The sequence below is a fragment of the Oncorhynchus tshawytscha genome, linkage group LG01, assembly GCF_018296145.1.
Source record: "Oncorhynchus tshawytscha isolate Ot180627B linkage group LG01, Otsh_v2.0, whole genome shotgun sequence".
NCBI lineage: Eukaryota > Metazoa > Chordata > Actinopteri > Salmoniformes > Salmonidae > Oncorhynchus > Oncorhynchus tshawytscha.
The window spans coordinates 49,520,117-49,542,066 of NC_056429.1; the positions used below are offsets into that span (position 1 = coordinate 49,520,117).

At 41.1% G+C, this 21,950-nt stretch overlaps 1 long non-coding RNA gene across 1 annotated transcript in view; it reads right to left on the reverse strand.

The window, feature by feature from the left end:
* Positions 1-11,394: 11,394 nt before the first annotated feature.
* LOC121847460 overlaps positions 11,395-21,950 on the reverse strand; it is a 37,098-nt gene continuing 26,542 nt past the window's right edge. The window contains exon 3 of the long non-coding RNA XR_006084323.1: positions 11,395-12,089. This is a non-coding gene — a long non-coding RNA (uncharacterized LOC121847460). The remainder of the gene's footprint in view (positions 12,090-21,950) is intronic.

Consider the following 21,950-nt stretch of genomic DNA (forward strand, 5'->3'; position numbering starts at 1 on the left):
ATATCCCAAAAACGTTGTTTTGTTGGAGTGTTTTGTTCAGTAATCCACTGGCTCAAAGGTGGTCAAAACATGCAGACGAATACATCCTAATAGTACCGGTAAAGTTTGTCAAAACATGTCAAACGATGTTTATAATTAATCCTCAGGTTGTCAATTATCTAAATAATCAAAACTATTTCAACCGGACAATAGCGTATTCAATAGAAAGGAAAAAGAACAAAGAGCGCGCACACAGTCACACGCGCAAACCAGTACTGCATGATTCCATAGACCACTTACCAAAAGGTCTTATTCTTCGTCATTTTCAGAAAACAAGCCTGAAACCATGTCTAAAGACTGTTGACATCTAGTGGAATCCATAGGAACTGCAATCTGGGCCCAAAACCCTTATATAGTCAATAGGCTTTTAATGGAAAACCACTCACATAAAACAAGTTCCGTTATACTCACAGAAAAAGCTGAAATAAACCATTCTCTTTACTATTATTCTGACATCTCACATTCTTAAAATAAAGTGGTGATCCTAACTGACCTAAAACAGGGAATTTCTTCAGAATTTCTGAAAAACTAAGTTGAAATGTATTTGGCTAAGGTGTATGTAAACTTCCGAATTCAACTGTATATACAGTCATGGCCAAAAGTTTTGAGAATGACACAAATATTAATTTTCACAAAGTCTGCTGCCTCAGTATCTTCAGATATTTTTGTCAGATGTTACTATGGAATACTGAAGTATAAGCATTTCATATGTGTCAAAGGCTTTTAATGACATTTACATGAAGTTGATGCAAAGAGTCAATATTTGCAGTGTTGACCCTTCTTTTTCAAGACCTCTGCAATCCTCCCTGACATATTGTCAATTAACTTCTGGGCCACATCCTGACTGATGGCAGCCCATTCTTGCATAATCAATGCTTGGAGTTTGTCAGAATTTGTGGGTTTTTGTTTGTCCACCGTCCTCTTGAGGATTTACCACAAATTCTCCAGACAAGCTTTTTTTCCAGATGCCCCAAACAATCGGAAAGGGGATTCATCAGAGAAAATGACTTTACCCCAGTCCTCAGCAGTCCAATCCCTGTACATTTTGCAGAATATCAGTCTGTCCCTGATGTTTTTCCTGAAGAGAAGTGGCTTCTTTGCTGCCCTTCGCCTTACTGTGCTTGCAGATGCACTCACACCTGCCTGCTGCCATTCCTGAGCAAGTTCTGTACAGGTGGTGCCCCAATCCTGTAGCCGAATCAACTCTAGGAGACGGTCCTGGCACTTGCTGGACTTTCTTGGGCGCCCTGAAGCCTTCTTCACAATAATTGAACCGCTCTCCTTGAAGGTCTTGATGGTCCGATAAATGGTTGATTTAGGTGCAATCTTACTTGCAGCAATATCGGTGCCTGTGAAGCCCTTTTTGTGCCAAGCAATGATGACGGCACGCGTTTCCTTGCAGGTAACCATTGTTGACAGAGGAGGAAGAATGACAACACCACCCTCCTTTTGAAGCTTCCAGTCCGTTATTCGAACTCAATCAGCATGACAGAGTGATCTCCAGCCTTGTCCTCATCAACACTCACACCTGTGTTAACGAGAGAATCACTGACAAGATGTCAGCTGGTCCTTTTGTGGCAGGGTTGAAATGCAGTGGAAATGTTTCTTTTGGATTCAGTTCATTTGCATGGCAAAGAGGGACTTTGAAATGAATTGCAATTCATCTGATCACTCTTCATAACATTCTGGAGTATATGCAAATTTCCATCATACAAACTGAGGCAGCAGACTTTGTGAAAATGTATATTTGTGTCATTCTCAAAACTTTTGGCCACGACTGTACTGTATATTGTTGGGTCTGTACATTCCTGTATAAGCAATTATACACTGCTCAAAAAATAAAGGGAACACTTAAACAACACAATGTAACTCCAAGTCAATCACACTTCTGTGAAATCAAACTGTCCACTTAGGAAGCAACACTGATTGACAATAAATTTCACATGCTGTTGTGCAAATGGAATAGACAACAGGTGGAAATTTTAGGCAATTAGCAAGACACCCCCAATAAAGGAGTGGTTCTGCAGGTGGCGACCACAGACCACTTCTCAGTTCCTATGCTTCCTGGCTGATGTTTTGGTCACTTTTGAATGCTGGCGTTGCTTTCATTCTAGTGGTAGCATGAGACGGAGTCTACAACCCACAAGTGGCTCAGGTAGTGCAGCTCATCCAGGATGGAACATCAATGCGAGCTGTGGCAAGAAGGTTTGCTGTGTCTGTCAGTGTAGTGTCCAGAGCATGGAGGCGCTACCAGGGGACAGGCCAGTACATCAGGAGACGTGGAGGAGGCCATAGGAGGGCAACAACCCAGCAGCAGGACCGCTACCTCCGCCTTTGTACAAGGAGGAGCAGGAGGAGCACTGCCAGAGCCCTGCAAAATGACCTCCAGCAGGCCACAAATGTGCATGTGTCTCCTCAAACGGTCAGAAACAGACTCCATGAGGGTGGTATGAGGGCCCGACGTCCATATGTGGGGGTTGTGCTTACAGCCCAACACCGTGCAGGACGTTTGGCATTTGCCAGAGAACACCAAGATTGGCAAATTCGCCACTGGCGCCCTGTGCTCTTCACAGATGAAAGCAAGTTCACACTGAGCACATGTGACAGATGTGACAGTCTAGAGACGCCGTGGAGAACGTTCTGCTGCCTGCAATATCCTCCAGCATGACCGGTTTGGAGGTGGGTCAGTCATGGTGTGTTGTAGCATTTCTTTGAGAGGCCGGACAGCCCTCCATGTGCTCGCCAGAGGTAGCCTGACTGCCATTAGGTACCGAGATGAGATCCTCAGACCCCTTGTGAGACCATATGCTGGTGCGGTTGGCCCTGGGTTCCTTCCTGCAAGAGGAAGGCATTGATGCTATGGACTGGCCCGCCCATTCCCCAGACCTGAATCCAATTGGGCACATCTGGGACATCATGTCTCGCTCCATCCACCAACGCCACGTTGCACCACAGACTGTCCAGGAGTTGGCAGATGCTTTAGTCCAGGTCTGGGAGGAGAACCCTCAGGAGACCATCCGCCACCTCATCAGGAGCATGCCCAGGCGTTGTAGGGAGGTCATACAGGCACGTGGAGGCCACACACACTACGGAGCCTCATTTTGACTTGTTGTTAAGGACATTACATCAAAGTTGGATCAGCCTGTAGTGTGGTTTTCCACTTTAATTTTGAGTGTGACTCCAAATCCAGACCTCCATGGGTTGATACATTTGATTTCCATTGATAATTTTTGTGTGATTTTGTTGTCAGCACATTCAACTGTGTAAAGAAAAAAGTATCTAATAAGAATATTTCATTCATTCAGATCTAGGATGTGTTATTTTAGTGTTACCTTTATTTTTTTGAGCAGTGTATATTATCAGAGGCAAAACAAGCTGGCAACCTTCCTCCCGTGTTTGGAAGCAGCTTCCACTTTGATATCTAATTCCACTCTCATATCTAATATTGTAGGCCTGCCTGCTGAGCCAAGCCTTTGGGCGTTATTCACTTAGACAACAGGCCTATACCATCCAGTGTCTACCATCATCTGTATATGTGAAAGTTAGGGAAAGCTGGCCTGGAATATAATTGATTAACTATATGAGATAACGGCTTGATTTCCCCTCATATGGATTGTAGAATGCCCTGGACTCAAGAATTCATTTACATCACAAAATCTCTGAGGGGGTTAATGTGTGTCCGTGCATCGTGTGTGTGTGAATGTGTGTTTGTGTGTGTGCATGTGTGTGTGTCTTTGTCTGTGTGTGTGTGTTTGTGAGACTGTTTGTGTCTGTGTGTGAGTCAGTGAATCCAATAAGACAGAGAAGTGGGTTGAATCCAGTAAGCTCAGAAATGTGGGAGAACTAAACACCAAATTGGTTGGAGGTGGAGGTGGAGCTCAGGGATTGGTTAAGAGTTTGGCTGGAGGCGTGATGATTCCCCTTGGGCTGAACCAGATCTAAACTCTTTCTCTTTCTCAATTCAATTAAAATGGCTTTATTGGCAGGGTATTAATGGGGTGTTTGTCCCATTTGGTGAAATCCTTTTTGCAAGTGGACCCCACACCTCGCTGCCATGAAGTGCAATTGGTTCAATGACACATTCAATTAGTTATGCACACATTTTAATAGGTATTTTAACTTTAAATAGTTTTTTACTGGTTTAAAATGCCCTGCTTGCTTTCTCTCCCAGTTCATTCACTGATTTATTTAGGTGTCCAGTTTAGCTTATTTTTTAAACCTAAGTAATTGTAATGTGTGCAGTACTCTATATACAGTTGAAGTCGGAAGTTTACACACACCTTAGCCGAATACATTTAAACTCAGTTTATCACAATTCCTGACATTTAATCCAAGTAAAAAATTCCCTGTTTTAGGTCAGTTAGGATCACCACTTTATTTTAAGAATGTGAAATGTCTGAATAATAGTAGAGAGAATGATTTATTTCAGCTTTTATTTCTTTCATCACATTCCCAGTGGGTCAGAAGTTTACATACACTAAATTAGTATTTGGTAGCATTGCCTTTAAATTGTTTAACTTGGGTCAAACGTGTCGAGTAGCCTTCCACAAGCTTCCCACAATAAGTTGGGTGAATTTTGGCCCATTCCTCCTGACAGAGATGGTGTAACGGAGTCAGGTTTATAGGCCTCCTTGCTCGCACACGCTTTTTTCAGTTCTATACTTTGACTTTGTTGTCCTTAAGCCATTTTGCCACAACTTTGGAAGTATGCTTGGGGTCTTTGTCCATTTAGAAGACCCATTTGCGACCAAGCTTTAAAAAGCTTGGAAAATTCCAGAAAATGATGTCATGGCTTTAGAAGCTTCTGATAGGCTAATTGACGTAATTTGAGTCAATTGGAGGTGTACCTGTGGATGTATTTCAAGGCATACCTTCAAACTCAGTGCCTCTTTGCAAAATAAATCAGCCAAGACCTCAGAAAAAAAACTGTAGACCTCCACAAGTCTGGTTCATCCTTGGGAGCAATTTACAAATGCCTGAAGGTACCACTTTCATCTGTACAAACAATAGAACGCAAGTATAAACACCATGGGACCACGCAGCCGTCATACCGCTCAGGAAGGAGACAGGTTCTGTTTCCTAGAGATGAACGTACTTTGGTGCGAGAAGTGCAAATCAATCCCAGAACAACAGCAAAGGACCTTGTGAAGATGTTGGAGGAAACAGGTACAACAGTATCTATATCCACAGTAAAAATTTGTCCTATATCAACATAACATGAAAGGCCTCTCAGCAAGGAAGAAGCCACTGCTCCAAACTGCCATTAAAAAGCCAGACTATGGTCTGCAAACTGCACATGGGCCCAAAGATAGTACTTTTTGGAGAAATGTCCTCTGGTCTGATGAAACAAAAATAGAACTGTTTGACCATAATGACCATCGTTATGTTTGGAGGAAAAAGGGGGAGGCTTGCAAGCCGAAGAACAACATCCCAACCATGAAGCACAGGGGTGGCAGCATCATATTGTGGGGGTGCTTTGCTGCAGGAGGGAATGGTGCACTGCACAAAATAGATGGCATCATGCGAAAAGAAAAGTATGTGGATATATTGAAGCAACATCTCAAGACATCAGTCAGGAAGTTAACTTCTTGACACAACCCATCCTGTGAGCGGGATAATTGTCATCAACAACCGCTGAATTGCAGAGCGCCACATTCAAATAATATTACTAAAAATATTTATATTCATGAAATCACAAGTGCAATATAACAAAACACAGTTTAGCTTTTTGTTAATCCACCTTTCGTGTCAGATTTTGTAAATATGCTTTACAGCAAAAGCAATCCAAGCGTTTGTGTAAGAACACTAGACAAAACATTATGAACACCTAGCATCAAAGTAGCTTGGTCACGAAAATCAGAAAAACAATCAAATTAATCGCTTACCTTTGATGATCTTCAGATGTTTTCACTCACGAGACTCCCAGTTACACAATAAATGTTCCTTTTGCTCCGCTTGTTTGGCGCGTTATGTTCAGAAATCCACAGGCTCGAGTGGTCACGACAACGCAGACGAAAATTCCAAATAGTATCCGTAATGTCCACAGAAACATGTCAAACGTTTTTTTATAATCAATCCTCAGGTTGTTTTTAAAACATATAATCGATAATATATCAACCGGCACTGTCTCTTTTTCAGTAGTAGAGGGAGAGTCAATGGCTGCCACACTGTGTTGCTCAAGCAAAACTCATGCGAACACCCACTACGCGGTGTTATCTTTCTCGCTCATTTTTCAAAATAAAAGCCTGAAACTATGTCTAAAGACTGTTGACACCTCGAGGAAGCGATAGGAAAGGGAATCTGGTTGATATACCTTTAAATGGAGCGAAGGCAGGCTATGGAACATGGAGCTTTCAAAATAGAAGCCACTTCGTGGTTTGATTTTCCTCTGGTTTTCGCCTGCAATATCAGTTCTGTTATACTCACAGACAATATTTTGCCAGTTTTGGAAACTTTAGAGCATTTTCTATCCTTATCTGTCAATTCTATGCATATTCTAGCATATGGGCCTGAGAAATAGGATGTTTACTTTGGGAACGTTATTTTTCCAAACATAAAAATAGTGCCCCCTAGCTGAAAGAGGCTAAAGGCACAGTCATCTGAGTGTATGTAAACTTCTGACCCACTGGAATTGTGATACAGTGAATTATAAATAATATGTCCGTAAACTATTGTTGGAAAAATGACTTGTGTCATGTCATGCACAAAGTAGATGTCCTAACCGACTTGCCAAAACTATAGTTTTTTAACAAGATATTTGTGGAGTGGTTGAAAACTAGTTTTAATGACTCCAACCCAAGTGTATGTAAACTTTGACTTCAATTGTATAATTTGTACCAATTGAGAACTTTGGTCTACTTCCCTGAGATCTGTATCTCCTCTGGAAAATCATTATTTTTGTATTTTTGAGGTTTACTGTCAGGGCCCATGTCTGGCAGTCTTGAACTCTTTGACCTGGTAGGGCTCCCGAGTGGCGCAGCGGTCTAAGGCACTGCACTGCATCAGCGGTCTAAGGACACAATAGGCCCAGCATCGTCCGGGTTTGGCTGGGGTAGGCCATCATTGTAAATAAGAATTTGTCCTTAACTGACTTTCCAAGTAAATTAAATAAATAAAAAGTACTAATCTAGCAGGTCCAGGCTCTGCTAGATGCCATTTTCTGTGGGTGACAGCAGGTACAGGTCATCTATGAAGAGCAGGCATTTAACCACTGAATTGTGGAGACAAGCACCAGGATTTTTCTGGAATGGTGGCCAATTCGTTTATGTAAATATTGAAGAGCACGGGCTGAGATTGGACCCTGTTGATGGCCTCGCTCCTGGTTAAAGAAATCTGTTCATTTCTTGCCAATTTTGATCCTGCACTTATTGTGTCATATTTGACCTCTTACACCACTTTCAATATCTTTGTAGAACAGTCCTGTATGCCAAATACAATCAAATGCTTTTTGGAAATAAGTAAAGCAAGCATACGGTTTTATTTTGGTGGATATGTTTATCTATCAGGGTGGGGAGGGTGTACATCGGTTGTGAGATGTGTTGGTAAAAATCCAATTAGGCTTTTACACAAGACATTGTGCTTATTAAAGAAGTTTAGAATTCTTACATTTACAGTGAATTTGGAAAGTATTCAGACCCGTTGACTTTTTCCACATTTTGTTACGTTACAGCCTTATTCTATTTTTTATTTTTTTTCCATTCTCATCGATCTACACACAATACCCCATGATGACAAAGCGAAAACAGGTTTAGACATTTTAGCCAATTTAATAAAAATAAAAACAGTATTTAAAGAAATATTCAGACCCTTTGCTATGACACTTGAAATTGGAGCTAGTGTGCATCCTGTTTCCATTGATCATCCTTGTCACGGATGTCGTCTGGAGATAGAGAGGATGACCAAGATGCGGCGTGGTAAGTGTTCGTCATTTTAATGGAAAAAACTGACGCTAATCAAACACTGTGCTAACAAGCAACATAACATAGACAAGCACCCACAACCCACAATGACAAAACAGGCTACCTAAATATGGTTCCCAATCAGAGACAACGACTAACACCTGCCTCTGATTGAGAACCATATCAGGGCAAACACAGACACAGACAAACTAGACATACAACATAGAATGTCCACTCAGGTCACACCCTGACCAAACAAAACATATAAACATACAAAGCAAACTATGGTCAGGGCGTGACAATCCTTGAGATGTTTCTACTACTTGGAGTCCACCTGGAGTCCATCTGTGGTAAGTTCAATTAAAGTTCAATTGATTGGACATGATTTGGAAAGGCACACACTTGTCTATAAAAGGTCCCACTGTTGACAGTTCATGTCAGAGCAAAAACCAAGCCATGAGGTTGAAGGAATTGTCCTTAGAGCTCCGAGACATGGGCATCCATCATTCTTAAATGGAAGAAGTTGGAGCCACCAAGACTGTCCGCCCGGCCAAACTTAGCAATCGGGGGAGAAGGGCCTTGGTCAGGGAGGTGAGCAAGAACCCGATGGTCACTCACAGAGTTCCTCTGTGGAGATGGGAGAAGCTTCCAGAAGGACAACGATCTCTGTAGCACTCCATCCATCAGGCCTTTATGGTAGAGTGGCCAGACAGAAGGCACTCCTCAGTAAAAGGCACATGACAGCCAGCTTGGAGTTTGCCAAAAGGCACATAAACGTCTCAGACCATGAGAAACAAGATTCTATGGTCTGATGAAACCAAGCACTCTTTGACCTGAATGCCAAGCGTGAAGTCTGGAGGAAACCTGTCACCATCCCTATGGCGAAGCATGGTGGTGGCAGCATCATGCTGTGGGGATGTTTTTCAGGCGCAGGGACTGGGAAACTAGTCAGGATTGAGGGAAAGATGAACAGAGCAAAGAGAGCGAGATCACAGTTGTCTGGAACAGCTGGTGCTCTCATGCATGGTACAGTGTTGCTTGACTTGAAGCGAGCATAGAAGGAACTGGGTTTCCCTTTGTAATCTGTGATAGTTTGCATGCCCTGCCACATCCAATGAGCATCAGAGCTGGCGTAGTTAGATTCAATCTCAGTCCTGTGTTGACGTTTTGACTGTTTAATGGCTCGTCGGAGGTCTTAGTGTGATTTCTTGTAAGTGTCTGGATTAGTGTCCCACTCCTTGAAAGCGACAGTTCTAGCCTTTAGCTCATTGTGGATGTTGCCTCCATGGCTTCTGGTTGGGATGTATACGTACGGTCACTGTGGGGACGACGTCATCAATGCACTTCTTAATGAAGCCGGTGACTGATGTGGTAAACTCCTCAATGTTATTTGATGAATCCTGGAACCCCCCACCAGGTGTCTCCCATTTGTCCTCATTATCTCCTGTGTATTTATACCTGTGTTTTCTGTTTTCTGTTCGTCCAGTCCCATCAAGTACTACCAGCGTGTTTTCGAGTTTCTATAGTTGCTGTCTTCTAATCCTCCCGGTTTTGACCTTTCTGCCTACACTGACCCTGCCTGCCGTTCTGTACCTTACTGACACTGCCCTGGATTACTGACCTCTGCCTGCCCTGCCCCAGCCTGCCGTTCTGTACCTTACTGACACTGCCCTGGATTACTGACCTCTGCCTGCCCTTGCACTGTCGTTTGCCTGCCCCCCTGTTTTGTAAATATTTGAACTGTCTGCATCTGGGTCTTATCCTGAGTCCTGATAGCTCTAAACCCTTGAATAGAAAACTTCAGCTACAAATGTCCTAAGTAATGCTGTACACAACTTTCCAACTCCAGTAAAAGAGCACACATGCCCTCATTTTTAAAATGGCAGTATAAATTAGAAAACAGGTGGGACAACTCACAGATTTGGAAAAGAACATACATTTTAGGTATTGATAGTGTGCGAAGTACCATGTCTACTGTGTGCATTTGAATTGTAATACGTCGTTTTTCAGTTCCACATGGGCCTTGCATTTCTCCGTGACAGGTGCATTCCCACAATCTGCCGCACTGCCATAAAGCACTGTGTCCCTAGGCAGCACCGTGGGGGTGGCATGCATCTCATGGATGAGGGCAACAATCTTTTCCTGGAGAGTCTGAGAGCTGGTCTCTCCTCCTTTCTAGCAAGACGCATGCAGTAGTACACACTGCTACTTGTCTGCCACTTTTGCCCTCAGAACAGCCTCAATGTCGGGGTAGGGACTCTACAAGATGTACAAAGCATTCCACAGGGATGCTGGCCCATATCTATGTATGTTTGTTGGTAAACACGGACATTCAAGCGATTTAAAAACAGAGCCTTTAGATTTGTGTGTGTGTGTGTGTGTGTGTGTGCATGCATGCATGCCTGTGTGTGTGTGTGTGTAATCTAAATCTGAGGGCTGTAGTGCTGCTGGACACAACTTTTCCAGACCACTGAATGCTGAACAGGAGCTACTCACAGAGAATGTCCAACAGGGGAAACAGCTCAAACTCACCGAGACACTCTCAGGGTGCATCCCAAATGGATTCTGATCATAGGACCCTGATCTAATGTGAAGCATTCTTTAGGGAATAGGGTGCCATTTGGGACGCAGGCTGAAACTCAAACCCCCAGTTAGTTTTTTCATTCCAAACCAACAAAAAACCAAATTATTCTGAATGTTAAACTGGCTAAATGCCACTATTGACAAATAATTTGTCTGCTGCTGAATAGAGTGGCAGAGTATTGAGTAGTCTTAATGCGTTTGTCAATACCTGTATCTACATCCTGCTGTTATCCCACAGACAATATCATTTGATAGGGAATAAGGTGGGAAGGAGAGAGAATTGAGTATGGTATTACATTTGATCTCAACCTTGTCCTCACTTTCTCTCGGTTTTTATCTTTTTGTCTGTCTCCCCCCTAAATCTCTCTCTCCCTTTCTAATTTGTTTACCATTCCCTGTTGTCTCTCAGTTTTCTGTCTCACCAGTTTCCTGCCAAAACATCAGAGTGATCCATTAATTACAGGTTGTCACAAAGTGTGTGTATGTGCATGACTGTGTGTGTGTGTTCTCTCAGACTGTGATGTTATTCTCCTGCAAGCACCCTCGCCTTCCTTAAGTCAACTGAATTCCGACTACTTGAGGTCAGTCTTGAAATGAGCAAGAAAGGGCTGCATTTGAATACGTTAACTGCTGAATAACTTCTATCCAGCAGGCTCATTAATCATAACAGCAAACACAAAGCTAATGCTGATAAACAGATTCACTTAATATGAAATGAGTTTCTTATGCTCCAGACATACAAGGACAATTGGTCATACTTTATTGTAGGTGTCCTTATGCATGCACTCAGAACTGCTTTAAAACAGCTACATGACACTTTGTAAAACTTGTCATAAGTTGTTTATAACTAGTTATGAGTAACCCCATATGATGTTATAAAACTAGTTAACATTTGCATTATAGATGACTGTTCGTCCTGTTATCATATGCTCTAATATCAACCGTTATTAACGACTGCTATTACATAGTCTGCATGACAACTTTTGTCATATGTTATTACATTCTACATAAGTCTACATACAATATTTTATAACAGGGTGTTATTTAATTTACCAACCTCTATGTCACAACCACATTATTACATTGATTGAAATCCTAGGTGTCAAAACCATGTCATATGCACAGTGCGCACAGACACCTTAAGTAAAGTGCCATTAATATGAGGTATTGTAAAAAAAAAAATTATGAATGTGCTTATACCACATTTTGACAACGAGACAATAACCTGCTCTGAGTTGTACAAATTGGACCACGTCCAGATATAAAATGATACATTATAATAACAACAATTTGCTCAAAAAACACAAACATGTTCAAATGAAATGTAAGTAAATAGAAATTTACAACAAAATCAATGTTTCTGGGACACATCAGGATTAGTGACAGGTGTGAAAAAATGAAAATGTATAGGCTACAGCAATAACAACCGCTACATAAAAAAAGGTAGTTAGTGTAGTTAGTTAGGTAATTGCGTAGTTGATGTTGCAATTGCAACATTGTGTCAATTTCCAGTGTTGAGCTCTTTGGTGAGGAGAATACTTCCCGCCATGTTGATGGAATGTGGCAGCACTACAAAAAAGAAGCAAGACTCAGGTAAGTGTAAAATCGGTACCGGGTTTAGTGCCACACTCACAGACATGGAGGTGTGTTCATCAGTCCATAGCCTTATAGTGTATTGCTACACACACACACACACACACACACACACACACACACACACACACACACACACACACACACACACACACACACACACACACACACACACACACACGGTTGTAAACAAAATGGTGGATGCTTAACATAAAGGTTTACAGCCAAGGGAAACATTTCTTTACTTTTACTATTTACTACATTGTAGAAGAATAGTGAAGACATTAAATAACACATATGGAATCATGTAGTAACCAAAAAGTGTTAAACAAATCAAAAGACACACTTTTCCTTGATGACAGCTTTGAACACTCTTGGCATTCTCTCAACCAGCTTCACCTGGAATGCTTTTTTTTTTGGAATGCTGGAATGCTTTTGAAGGAGTTACCATATACACTACCATTAAAAGTTTGGGGTCCCTTAAAAATGTCCTTGTTTTTGAAAGAAAAGCACATTTTCTGTCAATTAAAATAACATCAAATGGATCAGAAATACAGTGTAGACATTGTTAATGTTGTAAATGACTATTGTAGCTGGAAACGGCACGTTTTTTATGGAATATCTACATAGGCATACAGGCCCATAGGTAAAGAGGCCCCTTATCAGCAACCATCACTCCTGTATTCCAATGACACGTTGTGTTAGCTAATCCAAGTTTATAATTTAAAAAAGGCAAAACATTTTTTTTTGCAATTATGTTAGCACAGCTGACATACTGACAACAAACTGTTGACAGCTGACAACAAACTGTTGTCCTGATTAAAGAAGCAATAAAACTGTCCTTCTTTAGACTAGTTGAGTATCTGGAGCATCAGCATTTGTGGGTTCGATTACAGGCTCAAAATGTTCAGAAACAAAGAACTTTCTTCTGAAACTCGTCAGTCTATTGTTATTCTGAGAAATGATGGCTAATCCATGCTAGAAATTGCCAAGAAACGGAAGATCTCGTGCAACGCTGTGTACTACTTCCTTCACAGAACAGCGCAAACTGGCTCTAATCAGAATAGAAAGAGGAGTGGGAGGCCCCGGTGCACAACTGAGCAAGAGGACAAGTAGATTAGAGTGTCTAGTTTGAGAAACAGACGCCTCAAGTGTCCTCCACTGGCAGCTTCATTAAATAGTACCCATAAAAAACAGTCTCAACGTCAACAGTGAAGCGGCGACTCCGGGATGCTGGCCTCCTCTAACTTCCTGACCCTGTGACTCTGTAATGAGGTCGACAGTGTGATAAGGCATTTTTAGAAAAAATCAACAGAATGTGTTATTCTTTTTGACATTTGTCTTAGAGTTTTGTATTCACCTCTCTGGGATATGTGGGACGCTAGTGTCCCACCAGGCCAAAAGCCAGCCAAATTCAAATAAATTACGATAAAAATCTAACTTTAATGAAATCACACATGTAAGATACCAAATTAAAGCTACACGTGTTGTGAATCCAGCCAACATGTCAGATTTCAAAATGGCTTTTTGGCGAAAGCAAACAATGCTATTATCTGAGAGTAGCACCTCTGTAAACAAAGAGAAAACATATTTCAACCCTGCAGGCGCGACACAAAACGCAGAAATAAACATTTAAATCAGTCCTTACCTTTGATGAGCTTCTGTTGTTGGCACTCCAATATGTCCCATAAACATCACAAATGGTCCTTTTGTTCGATTAATTCCGTCAATATATATCCAAAATGTCAATTTATTTGGCACGTTTGATCCAGAAAAACACCGGTTCCAACTTGCGCAACGTGACTACAAAATATCTCAAAAGTTATCTGTAAACTTTGCCAAAACATTTCAAACTACTTTTGTAATACAACTTTAGGTATTTTTTTACGTAAATAATCAATACAATTGAAGACGCGATGATCTGTGTTCTATACAGGAGGAAAACAATCTGTAGCTAGCTTTCTGGTCACTTGCCTCTATCTAACAGTACACTTGAAGTGACCCTCATTCAAGATGGCCGTACTTCTTCATTACACAAAGGAACAACCTCAACCAATCTCTAAAGACTGTTGACATTCAGTGTAAGTGGTAGGAACTGCAAGAAGGTCCCTTAGAAATCTGGATTCCCAATGAAAACCCATTGAAAAGAGAGTGACCTCAAAAATTTTTTTTTGAATGGTTTGTCCTCTGGGTTTTGCTTGCTAAATAAGTTCTGTTATACTCACAGACATGATTCAAACAGTTTTAGAAACTTCAGAGTGTTTTCTATCCAAATCTACTAATATGCATATCTTATCTTCTAGGGATGAGTAGTAGGCAGTTGAATTTGGGCATGCATTTCATTCGGACGTGAAAATACTGCCCCCCGTCACCAAGAAGTTAAGCTACATTCTTAAAATGTGTACGCCACATTTGTGTGTTTGAGTCACTTTTAATTCTTAATTGATCTACCGGTTCTATCATAGGCCACTGTAATCGATGGGGGCTCAGGGCAGTAACATTCTGCTCATCTGATGAAGGTGCTCATGGGTGAGATTCAAACTTTGAAGACCGAGATCGAGTCATTGAAGGCAGACCATCAGAAGAGAAACATTCTTTGAGGGCAGAGATGCAGGTGACAGCTAATGCATTGGTCCAGAGCCAGGCGGTATTGGCGGAGAGTCACTCCTCATTAGTGAAACTCCGGGTTCATTAATACTGTGTCTCAGAAGTTTCTGTCCATGAATGATGTAACATGAAAAAGCATTAAAGACAGAGTTAACGAGTACTTGAGGTCACCGAGAAAGTCTGGACATGGCCTGCTCTACCTTATGTAAGGAATTAGACACTTTCCCATGTTTACTACAGTATGCTATGTTTACTTGTCAGACTGCACAGTAGCCTAATAAACAAATGCAGTTGGCTTATATCTTCAAAATGCTTTATTACCCAAATGTAAGACCATATACAGTACTGTACAGTACTGTATTTCCTCATCAGCATCTTTATGCTTTCGTTAATAAAATAATGATAAAAATTCTCTTTCAAAATGCTGATGTTTATTTAGTTATGGATCCGTAACAAATTACTTGTTCAAATAGGCCATTATATTCTTGAGAAGTGTTGACTGAATACAGTGGGACAAAAAAGTATTTAGTCAGCCACCAATTGTGCAAGTTCTCCCACTTAAAAAGATGAGAGAGGCCTGTAATTTTCATCATAGGTACAATTCAACTATGACAGACAAAATGAGAAAAAAAATCCAGAAAATCACATTGTAGGAATTTTTATTAAATTATTTGCAAATTATGGTGGAAAATAAGTATTTGGTCAATAACAAAAGTTTCTCAATACTTTGTTATATACCCTTTGTTGGCAATGACAGAGGTCAAACGTTTTCTGTAAGTCTTCACAAGGTTTTCACACACTGTTGCTGGTATTTTGGCCCATTCTTCCATGCAGATCTCCTCTAGAGCAGTGAGGTTTTGGGGCTGTTGCTGGGCAACACAGACTTTCAACTCACTCCAAAGATTTTCTATGGGTTTGAGATCTGGAGACTGGCTAGGCCACTCCAGGACCTTGAAATGCTTCTTACGAAGCCACTCCTTCATTGCCCGGGCGGTGTGTTTGGGATCATTGTCATGCTGAAAGACACAGCCACGTTTCATCTTCAATGCCCTTGCTGTTGGAAGGAGGTTTTCACTCAAAATCTCACGATACATGGCCCCATTCATTCTTTCCTTTACACGGATCAGTCGTCCTGGTCCCTTTGCAGAAAAACAGCCCCAAAGCATGATGTTTCCACCCCCATGCTTCACGGTAGGTATGGTGTTCTTTGGATGCAACTCAGCATTCTTTGTCTTCCAAACACGATGAGTTGAGTTTTTACCAAAAAGTTCTATTTTGGTTTCATCTGACCATATGATATTCTCCCAATCTTCTTCTGGATCATCCAAATGCTCTCTAGCAAACTTCAGACGGGCCTGGACATGTACTGGCTTAAGCAGGGGGACACGTCTGGCACTGCAGGATTTGAGTCCCTGGCGGCGTAGTGTGTTACTGATGGTAGGCTTTGTTACTTTGGTCCCAGCTCTCTGCAGGTCATTCACTAGGTCCCCCCGTGTGGTTCTGGGATTTTTGCTCACCGTTCTTGTGATCATTTTGACCCCACGGGGTGAGATCTTGCGTGGAGCCCCAGATCGAGGGAGATTATCACTGGTCTTGTATGTCTTCCATTTCCTAATATTTGCTCCCACAGTTGCTTTCTTCAAACCAAGCTGCTTACCTATTGCAGATTCAGTCTTCCCAGCCTGGTGCAGGTGTACAATTTTGTTTCTGGTGTCCTTTGACAGCTCTTTGGTCTTGGCCATAGTGGAGTTTGGAGTGTGACTGTTTGAGGTTGTGGACAGGTGTCTTTTATACTGATAACAAGTTCAAACAGGTGCCATTAATACAGGTAACAAATGGAGGACAGATGAGCCTCTTAAAGAAGAAGTTACAGGTCTGTGAGAGCCAGAAATCTTCCTTGTTTGTTATTGACCAAATACTTATTTTCCACCATAATTTGCAAATAAATTCATTAAAAATCCTACAATGTGATTTTCTGGATTTTTTTCTTCTCATTTTGTCTGTCATAGTTGAAGTGTAACTATGATGAAAATTACAGGCCTCTCTCATCTTTTTAAGTGGGAGAACGTGCACAATTGGTGGCTGACTAAATACTTTTTTGCCCCACTGTAGGACTCGATTTATTGTGGATATAGATACTTTTGTACCGGTTTCCTCCAGCATCTTCACAAGGTCCTTTTCTGTTGTTCTGGGATTGATTTTCACTTTTTTGCATCAAAGTACGTTCCTCTCTAGGAGACAGAACACGTCTACTTCCTGAGCGGTATGACGGCTGCGTGGTACCATGGTGTTTATACTTGCGTACTATTGTTTGTACAGATGAACGAGGTACCTTCAGGCATTTGGAAATTGCTCCCAAAAGTGAACCAGACTTGTGGATGTCTACCATTTTTTTTCTGAGGACATGGCTGATTTCTTTTGATTTTCCCATGATGTCAACCAAAGAGGCACTGAGTTTGAAGGTAGGCCTTGAAATACATCCACAGGCACACCTACAATTGAATCAAATTATGTCAAATTATGTCAAAAAGAAGCTTCTAAAGCCATGACATAATGTTATGGAATTTTACAATCTGTTTAAAGGCACAGTCAACTTAGTGTATGTAATCTTCTGACCCACTGGAATTGTGATACAGTGAATTATAAGTAAAATAATATGTACGTAAACAATTGTTGGAAAGATTACTTGTGTCATGCACAAAGTAGATGTCCTAACCGACTTGCCAAGACTATAGTTTGTTTACAAGAAATTTGTGGAGTGGTTGAAAAACGAATTTTAATGACTCCAACCTAAGTGTATGTAAACTTCCGACTTCAACTGTAACTGTTCTAAAGGCGTTATGAATGCATACATAAGGACACCTACAGTAAAGTATTACTGGACAGTCTTTAGCCATAGACACCCTTCATCAGACCGGATATCGTGTCAAAAACGTACTTAAAAAAAAAAAAAATGTCCCTTCGTCTGGTAATATTATTTTTATATCCTGATAAAATTATTAAATACCTAGGGACTAGACACACACACGTCCGCATTCGCAGAAATACACTTATACATGTACACACACACACACACACACACACACACACACACACACACACACACACACACACACACACACACACACACACACACACACACACACACACACACACACACACACACACACTCTCTCTCTCTCTAACAGAAATGCAAACAACTAACTGAAACAAAAACACGCATGCACTCAAGCATGTACCATGCAAACATGCACTCATGATTGATTCAATATTTTTGCAACTCAGTTCTTGTCGGATAATTGTACGTCATTTTCACCTAAATCAATACTAATGTTTGCAGGCCTCTCAATGTGTCTCGTCAGCTAGTTCAAACCTCAACTAGATGACACCAAAGGTGACAATCTAAGCACCCTTGGCTGACAGGTTTTGTGTGTCTGTGTGTGTGTGTGTGTGTGTGTTTGTGTGTATGTGTGTGCGTGTGTTGCAGCTCAGTGTGATGCAAGCCTCAGCTGTCCAATTTGTGTTAGAGGGGGGAAAAATTGGTTTGCTTTGTCACAGTTGGACCTTGTTAAAGGCCCAATGCAGCCATTTTAATATCAATATATAGTACATTCTGGGCAAAAATTAGGTACTTTACTGTAATAATTTATATTAAAATTGACAAAAGTAGCTTTTTAGCTAAAAACTATTTCTCAAACAATTTTGCTAGGACTGGCTGGGAGTAGTCTGAGTGGAGAGGTGCAAACTGAAAACTAGCTGTTATTGGCAGAGGTTTGGAAGTCTCTTTGTTATTGGTCTCTTAAACAATTAACTGCCTGGTGATGTCATCAGGCAAGCCAAAACTCCCGTCCATGCAAACCTTCTGATTAGAAGGTCCTGTGTAGATTTTATTTTCAACCAGCAACTATCAGTTAATAACACTGATTTAATAAAATCTAACTATAACAGTGTTTGTTTCATCAGCTGTTGTACAATATGATACAAAACACAGGAAAGCAATGATTTGACTGCACTGGGACTCCAAGGGACGGTTAAGGCAGAAGTTGCCTCAGTCAGAAATCTTTAAAATGCATGAATTTTAGAGTATATGTTCTGGAGGTCGAAAATGTATAATCTGTTCATTTCTTAATTCTTATCAATAGTTTCTCTTTTGAGGAGTGTAGTCGCAGGGCAGAGGCAGGGATGTTAAGTGTAGAATGTACGTGGCCTGCATGTCAAGTAGTAAAACCTGTAAAGTACTAGTATGACAGAATGATACTACTTTCTAGAGCCTGTAGCTCTCTAGACAATTCTGCTAGTGGACATTTTCTTTATGACTTCAAAACCAAGTAGTTACAGCACACTTCTTTCCTGTACAGTTTCACTTTCTTCATTTGAAATGCCAATGTTTGGGTCTACCGAACTCCGACAGTCTGGCAGTTGGTTGCTTGATGAGTGAGGCCAGTAGACCGAAACACTGGCATTTAAAACTTCTTAGGGCTAGGCCCCTTTTTCTCAATTTCTGCCTGAATGACGTGCCGAAAGTAAACTGCCTGTTGCTCAGGCCCTGAAGCCAGGATATGCATATAATTGGTACCATTGGAAATAAAACATTTTGAAGTTTGTAGAAATGTTCAAATAATGTAGGAGAATATAACACAATAGATATGGTAGGAGAAAATCCAAAGAAAAACCAAACAGAATATTTTTGTTGTTGTTGAGAGACCATCCTCTTAGAATGGCAAGTATAGGGTCATATTGAAAATTAGCTCCCTGGATGCAATTCCTATGTCTATGTTCAAGGTTTCAGGCTTGTTACTTCAAAAACGTTTGCGGGTGCCATGAAGACAGGACAGATTCTCGGATTCCTTTCTCTGCACGTTGAACGAGTAGATTACTCAAAATCGATGACGCCAACTAAACTGACTTTTTGAGATATAAAGAAGGATTTTATCTAACAAAACAACACTACATGTTATAGCTGGGACCCCTTGGATGACAAATCAAAAGGTTTTCAAAAAGTAAGTGAATATTTCATCTTCATATGTGAATGTATGAAACCTGTGCCGGTGGAAAAATATTTTGACGATGCCATCCTCAAACAATCGCATGGCATGTTTTCGCTGTAATAGCTACTGTAAATCGGACAGTGCAGTTAGATTAACAAGAATTTAAGCTTTCCACCTAAATGTTTAAAATCCATAATATTTATGATTATTTATTTGAATTACGCGCCCTCCAGTTTCACCGGAAGTTGTTCCGCTAGCGGGATGCCTATCCCTTTAACCCCAGAGCAGGTTCTCATTTTCACTTCGGGGCTTCAGCCATTCCTAGGCTGGGATTTCCAGTGGAGCCACAGCTACAGTTCTTATACAAACAAGAGAATGAGGCCACCAGGATCTTCCCGGAAGCAAATACATGCAGCATTGTTTTAAGGCTGCCCATGCACGCCACTTATTACGCAGCCTTCAAAGGCTATAAATTCACAGACAACACAAAGATTCCTTGATGTCCTTCCAGATTCCTTCTGTCTACCCAAGGACACCAGAGGACAAAAATCAGTTAACCACCTAACTGAGGAACTCAATTTAACCTTGCGCAATACCCTAGATGCAGTTGCACCCCTAAAAACTAAAAACATTTCTCATAAGAAACTAGCTCCCTGGTACACAGAAAATACCCGAGCTCTGAAGCAAGCTTCCAGAAAATTGGAACGGAAATGGCGCCACACCAAACTGGAAGTCTTCCGACTAGCTTGGAAAGACAGTACCGTGCAGTACCGAAGAGCCCTTACTGCTGCTCGACCATCCTATTTTTCTAACTTAATTGAAGAAAATAAGAACAATCTGAAATTCCTTTTTGATACTGTCGCAAAGCTAACTAAAAAGCAGCATTCCCCAAGAGAGGATGGCTTTCACTTCAGCAGTGATAAATTCATGAACTTCTTTGAGGAAAAGATCATGATTATTAGAAAGCAAATTACGGACTCCTTTTTAAATCTGCTTATTCCTTCAAAGCTCAGTTGTCCTGAGTCTGCACAACTCTGCCAGGACCTAGGATCAAGTGAGACGCTCAAGTGTTTTAGTACTATATCTCTTGACACAATGATGAAAATAATCATGGCCTCTAAACCTTCAAGCTGCATACTGGACCCTATTCCAACTAAACTACTGAAAGAGTTGCTTCCTGTGCTTGGCCCTCCTATGTTGAACATAATAAATGGCTCTCTATCCACCGGATGTGTACCAAACTCACTAAAAGTGGCAGTAATAAAGCCTCTCTTGAAAAAGCCAAACCTTGACCCAGAAAATCTAAAAAACTATTGGCCTATATCGAATCTTCCATTCCTCGCAACATTTCTAGAAAAGGCTGTTGCGCAGCAACTCACTGCCTTCCTGAAGACAAACAATGTATACGAAATGCTTCAGTCTTGTTTTAGACCCCATCATAGCACTGAGACTGCACTTGTGAAGGTGGTAAATTACCTTTTAATGGCATCAGACCGAGGCTCTGCATCTGTCCTCGTGCTCCTAGACCTTAGTACTGCTTTTGATACCATCGATCACCACATTCTTTTGGAGAGATTGGAAACCCAAATTGGTCTACACAGACAAGTTCTGGCCTGGTTTAGATCTTATCTGTCGGAAAGATATCAGTTTGTCTCTGTGACTGGTTTGTCCTCTGACAAAACAACTGTAAATTTCGGTGTTCCTCAAGGTTCCGTTTTAGGACCACTATTGTTTTCACTATATATTTTACCTCTTGGGGATGTCATTCGAAAACATAATGTTAACTTTCACTGCTATGCGGCTGACACACAGCTGTACATTTCAATGAAACATGGTGAAGCCCCAAAATTGCCCTCGCTAGAAACATGTGTTTCAGACATAAGGAAGTGGATGGCTGCAAACTTTCTACTTTTAAACTCAGACAAAACAGAGATGCGTGTTCTAGGTCCCAAGAAACAACGAGATCTTCTGTTGAATCTGATGATTAATCTTAATGGTTGTACAGTCGTCTCAAATAAAACTGTGAAGGACCTCGGCGTTACTCTGGACCCTGATGTCTCTTTTGAAGAACATATCAAGACCATTTCAAGGACAGCTTTTTTCCATCTACGTAACATTGCAAAAATCATAAACTTTCTGTCCAAAAATTATGCAGAAAAATTAATCCATGATTTTGTCACTTCTAGGTTAGACTACTGCAATGCTCTACTTTCCGGCTACCCGGATAAAGCACTAAATAACG